Source organism: Pongo abelii, chromosome 6 (genome assembly GCF_028885655.2).
Source record: "Pongo abelii isolate AG06213 chromosome 6, NHGRI_mPonAbe1-v2.0_pri, whole genome shotgun sequence".
Classification (NCBI taxonomy): domain Eukaryota; kingdom Metazoa; phylum Chordata; class Mammalia; order Primates; family Hominidae; genus Pongo; species Pongo abelii.
The window spans coordinates 46,761,559-46,772,193 of NC_071991.2; the positions used below are offsets into that span (position 1 = coordinate 46,761,559).

At 40.8% G+C, this 10,635-nt stretch overlaps 1 protein-coding gene across 2 annotated transcripts in view; it reads right to left on the reverse strand.

Moving 5' to 3' along the window:
• The window catches only part of STARD3NL (STARD3 N-terminal like), a 54,338-nt gene extending 43,910 nt beyond the window's left edge, over positions 1-10,428 (reverse strand). The window contains exons 1-2 of one of the 2 annotated variants that reach the window (XM_024250157.3): positions 10,192-10,385; positions 9,469-9,524 (exon numbers count right to left, since the gene is read on the reverse strand). The gene's annotated coding sequence lies outside the window, so the exon portion shown is untranslated. Of the gene's footprint in view, positions 1-9,468; positions 9,525-10,191 lie in introns of both variants that reach the window. The other variant, XM_024250156.3, reaches the window with a different exon arrangement.
• Positions 10,429-10,635: the final 207 nt, after the last annotated feature.

The window sequence follows — 10,635 nt, forward strand, 5'->3', positions numbered from 1 at the left end:
GTAACCCAATTTTTCCTTTAGGAGACTAATAAGGTCACTTCCACAAGTACAAAATACTGCTGATTTTTTGGTTGTTGACTATCTTTTTCCAGAACTTTTCCTTGGTCCCTCATGACAAAATCTACTTTTAGCTGTCCTAAAAAATCACATAATACATCAGTTATAAAATACCTGATGGCTAGTGCGAAGTTACCATTATTTTTGCCAATTTTGACTCATTAGTTCTGTCAACCATCAGCAGACCAGCACTCGAGGAGTCGTGTTGCTCCTCAGTGTACATATAGATATTCCTATGAATATTTACAACTTCCTCTTAGAGATGTATCACCAGCCTTGGCAATGGAGGAGTCAAGAGTCATATTACTATCTAGACAGGTGAAGGTCCCTCAATTAAGGAACTTGAAATATTTTCCAATGCATATGAGGACATCTCTGTATCACATAATGTCATTCCTTCGATACTTACTACAAGCAATTTTCAAACAAATGCTGTCAACTTTCAGCACAGGACCTGAGATCTTATTAATCTAGATCTGAAAATCAATAGTATCCACAGCGGTGAGCTCACTGCTCTCCTACGAATCATAGGCAAGTGGCTAAAAGTGTACTCTTCTTTTAGTAACTACCCTTCATCCCAAAGAATGTGTTCATCACACATTCTTCAACGCCTCCCCAGACCTATCTTTCTATACAGAGAAAACAGAAGCTGAATTCCCAGGGGCCAGCTGGTAAGTAGTCAGCAAAGCCAGCACAACTATTCATAGACAAGCTAGGTTTCTTTTCATTCAACAACATAAAACTCCTCAGGAATGTGGGAGATACGTGTTCCTGAAAATGTCACTCCAGTTGACAGAGCCATTTTCTACTCACTGTCCCTTTGGTGGCTCTTGGTTGGTGGAAGTGGCACACTAACAGCAATGCTAGGGAAGATGTTACTTTAACTGCCCCAGGAGGCAGCTGAGACCAACTCCCCATGTCACAAAATAGAGCAGGTTAATGAAAGGTGTGCCATTCACATCTATGCCCAGGGGTATCTACCAACAGGCAGAAGTTACATATGTTATCTCCTATGATGTGATATACAAGAACAGCACATAGGTCCAAAAAGAAATTATGAATCATACCACAGATAAAGGTTTGTAGTCCAAAGATTACTGCATGTGACAGACAGGGAAAGTCAGTCTCAAAATCTTGATGCCTAGGTTTTAAAAATCACCAGTATCCTTTTCCCTGAAAGACTTCTTAGGCAGTCATAAAGAAAATCAGACCCTCAAGAAGATCAGCAACCGAAGTAACCTCGTGATCCCCTTTATCATCAGCCTAACTCATGTTTTAGCAAACAGAATCACACAAAGACCACTAATCACAAGACTCAATTCAACCACAGGCTAAAATATTCAGAAAATAAAGTGTGCTTTACAGTCTAACAATAAGAACAGACCCAGAGCACATTACAGAGGCAGAGAATACAACAAAAGTAGTAGGATCTCTTTAATTTCATAAAGTTCTCAATAAAAGTTTGAAACTAGCACTATTCTTGAAAAACTTGCTCTCAAATAATGCAACAAGCAATTAAAAGAAAATTATGACTATGGAAATACATATATATAGGCAGACTATATATATATATGTATTTCCATAGTCATAATTTTCTTTATTGCTTGTTTCGTTGCATTATTTGAGAGCAAGTTTTTCAAAAATGGTATATGTTATATACTATATGGGTTATATATTATATATATATTATATACTATACGGGTTATATGTTATATATTATATACTATATGCGTTATATATTATATATATAGTATATATTATATACTATATCGGTTATATACTATATATAGTATATATCATATACTATATATTGGCACCATCCCCTTGCCACCATCCCCTTGGTGATGAGTGAGCTCTCACTCTGAGTTCGCATGAGATCTGCTTATTTAAAAATGTGTGGCATCTCCCTTCTCTCTCTTGCTCCCGCTCTTGCCACCTGACATGCTGCTCCAGCTTTTTTTTCTGCCATGATTGTAAGCCTCCTGAGGCCTCACCAAAAGCCGAGCCATGCTTCCTGTACAGCCTGCAGAACTGTGAGCCAATTAAACCTCTTTTCTTTATAAAATTATCCAGCCTAAGGTATCTATAGGAAGCGACACATATGGACTGACACAGGAAGTTTCACCATCCTGCCTTTGCCCCAGTTCTCCCTCTGCCTGGAATGCCTTTTCCTTGAACCACCAAACTATCATATTAACAGCAAGAATAAGACTATTAATTGTTCAAGGTAGCTTAAATATCACTTCCTGGATGAAACTTTCTCTGACCACGTATGTATAATATACATTCCATATACCTTTAAGAGCACCTCTAGTCTTTCACATGTTTCACATACTGTTCATGTCTTCTTCTTGGTATTATACTGAAAACTCCTAGAGAACCTTCTACATTCTTAGCAACCAACGATATGCTTGGCATGTGTTAGGTATTCAATTAGTTTAAAAATTGCAACTATCACTGTATGAAAGTACAAAGTCACCTGACTACTTGCTAACTAAAGTTAGACAAACTTACACATATGGTTGGAGTTTCAATATGGTAGTCCTCCCTTGGTATATGCAGGGAATTGGTTCCAGGACCACCTGCATACATGGGTTCCACATGCTGTGAAAACTATTTTAGGTCAGGTCCCTGTTTTATTTTTAAAAAATTCACATACAACTAGACCTGTGCAGTTCAAACCTGTATTATTCAAGGGTCAGCAGTATATTAAATAAGCCAAGAATATTTAATCGCCAGTTAATTTCATTTACAATGAAATTAATAAAAATGTTCCCAACTCTCCCAAATTAACTAAATTGGTAATCTTTCTTTCCAATGTATTTTGAATGCTATTTAGTGAAGTCATTCTAATAACACACTACAAAAATGAATACAAGTATATAGAAACAGAAAGAAATCACTACATGAGTAGGAACCCATCTAACCCAAACAAATGGACATATTTATTAAGCATCTCCCATAAGTAAAACACTATGGTAAATGCTATGCAGGAAATAAAATGGAAAAGACATGGTCCTGATCCTCAATCTTAAATAACTGATTTCTAATTATTTATGTAACCGTATTACATCCTTTAGCTTGATAAAGGAGGTAATACCTCCCTCAGCTTGATAAAGGAGGTAATACCTCCCTCAGCTTGATAAAGGAGGTAATACCTCCCTCAGCTTGATAAAGGAGGTAATACCTCCCTCAGCTTGATAAAGGAGGTAATACCTCCCTCAGCTTGATAAAGGAGGTAATACCTCCCTCAGCTTGATAAAGGAGGTAATACCTCCCTCAGCTTGATAAAGGAGGTAATACCTCCCTCAGCTTGATAAAGGAGGTAATACCTCCCTCAGCTTGATAAAGGAGGTAATACCTCCCTCAGCTTGATAAAGGAGGTAATACCTCCCTCAGCTTGATAAAGGAGGTAATACCTCCCTCAGCTTGATAAAGGAGGTAATACAGTTACATAAATAATTAGAAATCAGAGTCAAAGATAATTATAATACAAAGAACACTGCACTTCTGGTTTATATGACCAGAAAGGCTTAATGAAAAGGCTGGCCTTAGAGAAAATGAGACTTTCAAAGAAATGAAAAGTTATGTTCCAAGGAGAAGGTAGACTAAATTAAAAAGAGAAACAGAAGCAGGTCTGTGAACAGTGTGAAGCTGGACAAACCGGAGACACACCATGTGAGGGAGCCACAGGAAGTGCAGCCGGAATGGAAAGTGTGCACAGGGCACAGGGCGCCACGAAGTCAGCATGGGAGTGTGCGCCTGCCTTTTACACCAAGGGCACACAGGCTTGACTGAGGAGGCCAGGTCCTGAGGACAAGGAAAATGTTCCAAAGGCCAGCAAGAGTCCATTGCTTCTAAAAAGCTGGCAGAGAGCCTCGTCGTTGAAAGAGTGGAAACATGGACTCCACTGGTTACTGGCTGTCAACAAAGAGGTATGGTTGTGGTTTCTCCAGGACACAGCTGGTCAACTCCAGAACTGATGTTTTCTCAGCATCCTATAAAATATCTATTTTAACACCCAGACAAGTGGAGGTCATGAAAGAGTTACGAATAACACTTTTCAAAGTTAGGAAGAGTAGGTAACTTTCGAACTTAGTCTGCGGAGCATTCAAATTTCAGAGTGGACAGGATGGCCCCTTCTAGTCCAGAAGCCCCACCTTACCCACCTTCATTTCCAGTCTTCAAGGAAGAGGATCTTTTGCCCTCCACACAGAATCCACCTCATTTCCTAAATCAAATGAATGCACACTTCCCTATAACGTCGCACTGCTGCAGTCCACACAAAGAAGGCTGAAAGCTGACGGCCTGGGGCCAAATCTTGTCCGTACAGAGGTGATGGTATTTGTTGCCTTGTACAATGTTTCTTTTTCTTTTTTCTTTTTTTTTTTTGAGATGGAGTCTTGCTCTGTCACCCAGGCTGGAGTGCAGTGGTGTAATCTTGGCTCATGGCAATCTCCGCCTCCTGGGTTGAAGTGATTCTCCTGCCTCAGCCTACCAAGTAGCTGGCATTACAGGCACCTGCCACTATGCCCAGCTAATTTTTATATTTTTAGTAGAGACGGGGTTTCACCATGTTGGCCAGGCTGGTCTTGAACACAACGTTTCTTAAACACTGAATTAACTGCAATATTGAAGATGTGAGTTTTTCATGTAAATAAAATCCAGATTCCTTGCTCCTCTTTAAAAATAGGCAATTGTGGAAATACTCCCCCATTTACCAGTCTGCCACTCAGCCACCTTGCTCACTCCCAGCTCTGCCTGGTCCCTGCCAGCATTTATTATTCCTCCTGGCTTATAGGGTCTGTGGAGCCCTAATAGTTGGTGGCCGGTCTGAGTCAGCTGTGTTGGGTGAGAGCTCAGCAAGAGAATTTCCTCGTTTCACATTCCAGTATTGCTGCTTACTAGCTGTGTAACCTTCGACAAATTACTTAACCTCTCTATGCCTACATTTCTTCTTTTGTAAAACAGGGACAATTATACTACAACTTACCTTAGAGGGTTGCTGTAAGGAATCAATCAGTTTATATAAAACAGTGGTTCTGAATGGTGTGGTGAGGGGGATTCCGCACTCCCCCTCCCACAACCCCCAAGACCTGAGGCATTTGGCAATGTCTGGAGGCATTCTTAGTTGTCATGACTAGAGGAGGTACCACTAGCTTCTAGTGGGTAGGGGCCAGAGATGCTGCTAAATATCCTACAATGCACAGAACAGTCCCCAACAAAGAATTACCCAGCCTAAAATATCAACGGTGCTGAGGAACAGAAGCCCTGACATAAAGCATTTAGAACAACTCCTGGCACAAAGAAAGCCCTCTATATGCTTCAGTTATTACCACCAATGCCCAAGGCAAGTCTTGGCTGGTGTTCTTCCCTCGGCTAGAGAAAAGTCTAACGTCCTCTGTGTTACCTTTGAGGAATTTAACATACAATTAAAATAGAAAAAGGTACTTGAAATTCAGTTTCTACATCATTAATTTAATAAATGCTTAATTTTAAAAAATAATTCTGAGAATATATTTTCCTGAAACAAAAAGCAAGCAAGAATATACTTTGGTTAGCAATAATGCACAGTATTTGAAAAGTATACTGTCCTGGAAAATATAGGACACAGAAACCTATGATTACTGCAACTTGAAAGGTCCTGGGCCAAATTCCTCCAAACTCCAGGTTGAATACACTGAGGATGCTCGCTAGTCTCACAATACTATTTTGAAAACTGTAACTAAAGAGGAAGAAGAGAAGGGTTTTAAACTAAAGAGCCTACTGAACTTGATTCCATACCCATGCCTGCTCAGGAAGATCCTCCAGGCTTAAATAGCTCAGAGTCAGGGATTCCTGGTGAGAGTTAAAGCTTTAATCTTGATTCACCACAAGAGGTATCTTCCAGATCCAGGTCAGCTCACAAATAAAGCAAGCAAAACAATTGGAAAGGCCTGAGCTGTACTGATACATCGTGTAAGAGGCTGCCAGGAGTTCCAACACAGGACATCAGAACTGATGATGGCCTGCTACAAGCCTCTGCAGCCATGAACCAGGGGTACTGACCAGGCTTCTTAGCCTAGCACTGCAAGTAACACAGGGCTAGTCTCTCTGGGCCTCAGTTTTCTCATCTGTAACATTAAAAAGTGGAAATCGTTGTTAGTATTTTCCAATACCATTAACACAGCGAACAATGATTTTATTTGTGACAGTGTGCCTTCAACATTTATAGCCCAAAGACATGAGTTCCTCTCAAAGGACCCCTTGATAACTGCAGAAGGCAGACCCTTAACTAAAACAGAAAACAGGTTCTGTGGAACCAAAGCTGCGAAAAGCCTAACAGTGTGTCTCTCAAAGATAAGATGATAAAAGTGTAAATAAAATAACAGGGCTCTACAATCTGCAAAAAACTGTGCATGTATAACACAAATCGTCAAGTTTTTTAAGCTCGAGTCAACATATATTTTAACACCTGTGTACGTAATAGTGCAATACTAAAGATATCATGATTGGTAACTGGTGTCAAAAAGAGGCTCCCGAAAGTGCTATGAGAAAAGAAGGCTTCTGTTACAGAGACACGGGAAATGCTTTATTGATAAAGCAGCATTTGAGTGGACTTAGAGGGACAGGTAGAATTTTGGCTGGCTGGAGTTGTCTATCCGGAGGGCATTCCAAGCAGAACAAGTAATGGCACTGAAGCTGGAAAGCCTGAGGCAAAGACCAGGAGTCCAATTTGGGGCACTAGGCTCATGGCAAAAGATGGTGGTCAAATCATGATGACCTGGGTCTTCAGAATATGAGCATCAGTTGCATGAACAATCTTAAAGAACAGAGATAGCCAGGATGTCTAGTTTTGCTATTTTGGCCTACAGAGCAAAAACTCTCTTTTGCTTAAACTTAAGTACCTTTCAATATTTAAAAAAGAACATACTAATTCCATTAAAATTATTCTAAAGAAAAAGATAAATTCTATTAAGTTACAGGAGAGTCAAAAAGACATACAGAAAGTAAATTAAGCTATTTATTAGTCTGTTATTATTCATCTACCATATTCCACTCATAATTACTAAAATATGCAAACCTTAGAAATAAATAATGGGTATTTTTAAATTTTAAGACCACTGTTAACAGCTTTCTTATTCATATTAATTTATAAACTGATTTTGACTTATTTTTAAACATAACATATTACTAAGAAAAAGAAGTTACATCACTGACCTAAGGGCTTCCTCAATAACAGGAAGAAACTCTACTTGCTAAGAGAAACTATGAGTTAGCAAACTCTAGGCAATATTCCCATACTTCTAAGCATAAGATTAAGGCTAGGAAAATAGTAACACATTTTAAACTCCTTTTCAAACATTTCTAAAATTAAAACAAAAATTTAAAAGTCATTTTTAAACCACAGCTTTCTATTAACAGAAACCAGATTCATCCAGAAAGTTTATACCTGTTCATTGTTCAGAAAAGGGAAGGAAAATAAGGCAAAGGATTATTGTAGCCCAAGAAGAAGCAATGTCTCATCTTTTTAAAATTAACTTTTACAAGTTTATGGCCAATAAATTCGTGCTGTTGAAATAGTATATTTTTATATATACAGAAATATATTGATAGGGGACTTTCATGAAGGAAATATAGCAGAAAAAACACTAGCCTGAAAATGAGCAGGGTGAAAATTTGATACCAGTTTGGCCATTAGGTGCATTATTTTAAAACTCACTGACCTTCTCTGGGCCTCCACAGGCTTAGCTCTAAACTAAGAGGGGTGAATCATGTGATCTCTAAAATGCCACATCATAAAACATAATTTTAAGTAATAGAAACTTGCTGTTCAGGGTAGCAAGGTTGGAGGTTAACAGGTGGTGGGGTAGAATGAATTAGGCTTTGGAGTAAACCTAATGGGAGTTCAAATCCAAGCTCCATCAGTACTAGCTCAGTAACTGAAGTGTAAGTTTCCTTCACTATCAAAAAGGCTTAATATTTTCCTTTGCCACGTTGGAAGGAATAGAATGTATGTAACATACCTGGCACATCGTAGGTACTAAATAAAGGCAAGCGTTATGTTCCTGGTCAGTAATACAAGCTCTAATGAAGAACAATAATCCACTTGCCAATGCAGCTTCCTAGAATTTGGCTTGGAGAAGAGCAGGGACCGACTGCCACTGCTTTCCAAGTGGAAGGCAGGTATAGGTAATAAGAAAGAGTATTCATGGTTGGACGTAGAAAGGATTAAAAGCAGGGAGCTTAAGAAAAAGCAAAGACTTTGAGTTCTGCATATAACAATGGAAAGGAAACAAACTACATCAGATAAGGTGCTGAAGGAAACAAGATCTTTTCATTAAGAGGGCCTCTGGAGAAAAAATATATACACAATGAATTACTGCGATGATTTCATAACCAAAACAAATCAGAAAATTGGCTAGTTTGTAAGTATCACTAAAAGAAAACAAGACTTTGCAGTACACAAATTATCTTTCCCTTGCCTGCCTGTAATGCTCACATGGGATACAAGATGATCCAATCCCTGTATACCTCTCCAGTGTCACCTCTGACCACTGTCCCCTCACCTCACCCTCCCCTAGGTTCACTCAGCTCCAGCCACACGGGCTTCCCTTTGTCCCTGGAACATGCCAAGTTCATTCTTCCTTTAGCTCCTTTACACTGTTTATATCTGCCTAGAAACTTCCAGCCCATTTTCTCATGGCTGACTCAGCTAAACATTCAGCTATCACCCAAAATGTCACCTCATGTTACCTCCTCAGGGAGGTCTTCCCTGACCATCCCATTTCTCCATACAACCCAGTCACTCTCAAACTCTCTACCCAGTAATATCTTTTCTGACATTTATTCCTATCTAAATTTGTCTCTTTGATTTACATGTTTATTATATTCTCCATCAAAAGTTAAAGTCTTTGAGGGTAGGGGCCTTATCTAAATTGCTCACTACTCAATCTCTAAAACCTAAAACAATGAGTGGCATAGACAATCACTCAGACAAACTGTCCAATGAATAAATCCAAATGATGTTAATCACCATCCTTCTGTGAACATAAGTAAGGTAATATCCCTTACTTATTAAGGGAGGCTGTTTCATTTCATTTCTTTCATGCAGTTTTAGGCAATGCAATAATGCAGTTTTAAAAGACCAATGTTTGAGACAGTTAGATTTTAAAGACAGTGCCTTCTACATGACAACATATTGTATATGTTTTCATTTTATGAACATGAATAATCCACCACCTTAATTATCAGAATCCATCAATAAAACAAGGATACCATAAGTCGTTTTGTGAGATCCTGCTTCTAAAAGAGGCGTATGGGTAGATGGTATATAGACGGGAATTACCTTTCAGAACTCTTCCTAACAAGGAAATGTGGCAAACTGGACTAATTCCAGTAAAGATTTAATTAGACCCGTTACTTGGTTACCTTGCTAAACTTATCCAAACTAGTACTGTGTCAAGTGATGAATTCAGTGATTCCATCTGTGAAATAGAAGACAAATGACATAGTGAACAAAGAAAAGTTCCACAATGTCCACCCATGTTTGAACTGAAAGAGAGGGGGAAAAATCCCTAACTCTAAATCAAAAGTATTCAAGCAACTAAGATTTCAAACAATGGCGAGATATCTATGAGTAGGCGAAGCAGTGAACTGAAACCACAGGGAGAACATTCATGATTCGTGCTTTCTTTCCTTTTTTTTTTTTTTTTTTTGAACACGACTTTCCTCAATGAATAGAAGAGACTCACAACCTCCTGTGTCTGGACAACCCACGCATTACACCCAGTCACCAATTCTTGGTCCCTCTTGGGGGCCCATGGCGCCAGCCCGGGGCCGACCCCACCGGGGACTCCTCACGGTCCGCAGGCTGGAGGAATGGGGACACTCCCGCTGCCTATATCCATCCCTGCCCACGCCGTGGGAGCAGCGGGGCTCAGCATTCTGCAACTTCACTCTTGTGTCCATTATGAGCACAGCCTGCCTCGCCCCTCCTCCTCCCCTGGAGGCTCGCGCAGGACTCAGTAAACAGAACAGGACCAGGCTATGGCCTCCGTCCGCGGGTCGCCCGTTCGCCCCCATGTAAGTCATCTGACCCAGGAGACTCAGTTTTCCAACCTGTCAAATAGGGGAACGAGAAAGCCAGCCTACCTCAACGGCTGGTTCCTGGCCGGCCGCCCCAGGCTGGCCCGGGAACTGAGGATCCGCGGTCGCGCCCCGGCCTGAGGGGCGGGGCTTGGCGGGGCGGGACCCGGGACCTGGTCCAGAGGACGACGCGCAGCCCACCGCCCTCACCCAGCAGCCCCGGGACCTCCGGCCCGTGACGTCAGCACGCTGACGTCGACGCACACAGCTCGCATCTCGCTCGAGGGACCAAAGACACGACTGGTTCCTGAGTGCCTCCATAGAGGAGCCAACCTATTGGCCAGACGACCTGTCAATCTTCTACTGACCAGTAAACGACGCGGGAAGGAGGGAGAGGGCGGGCCGGCCTGCCTGTTGGAATGGGTGGGAAATCTGGCATCCAGCTTTGAAACACGGAGCTGGTTGGACTTTCCCGCATTGTGCTTCCCACGGTTTAACAAGCGTCCGCTT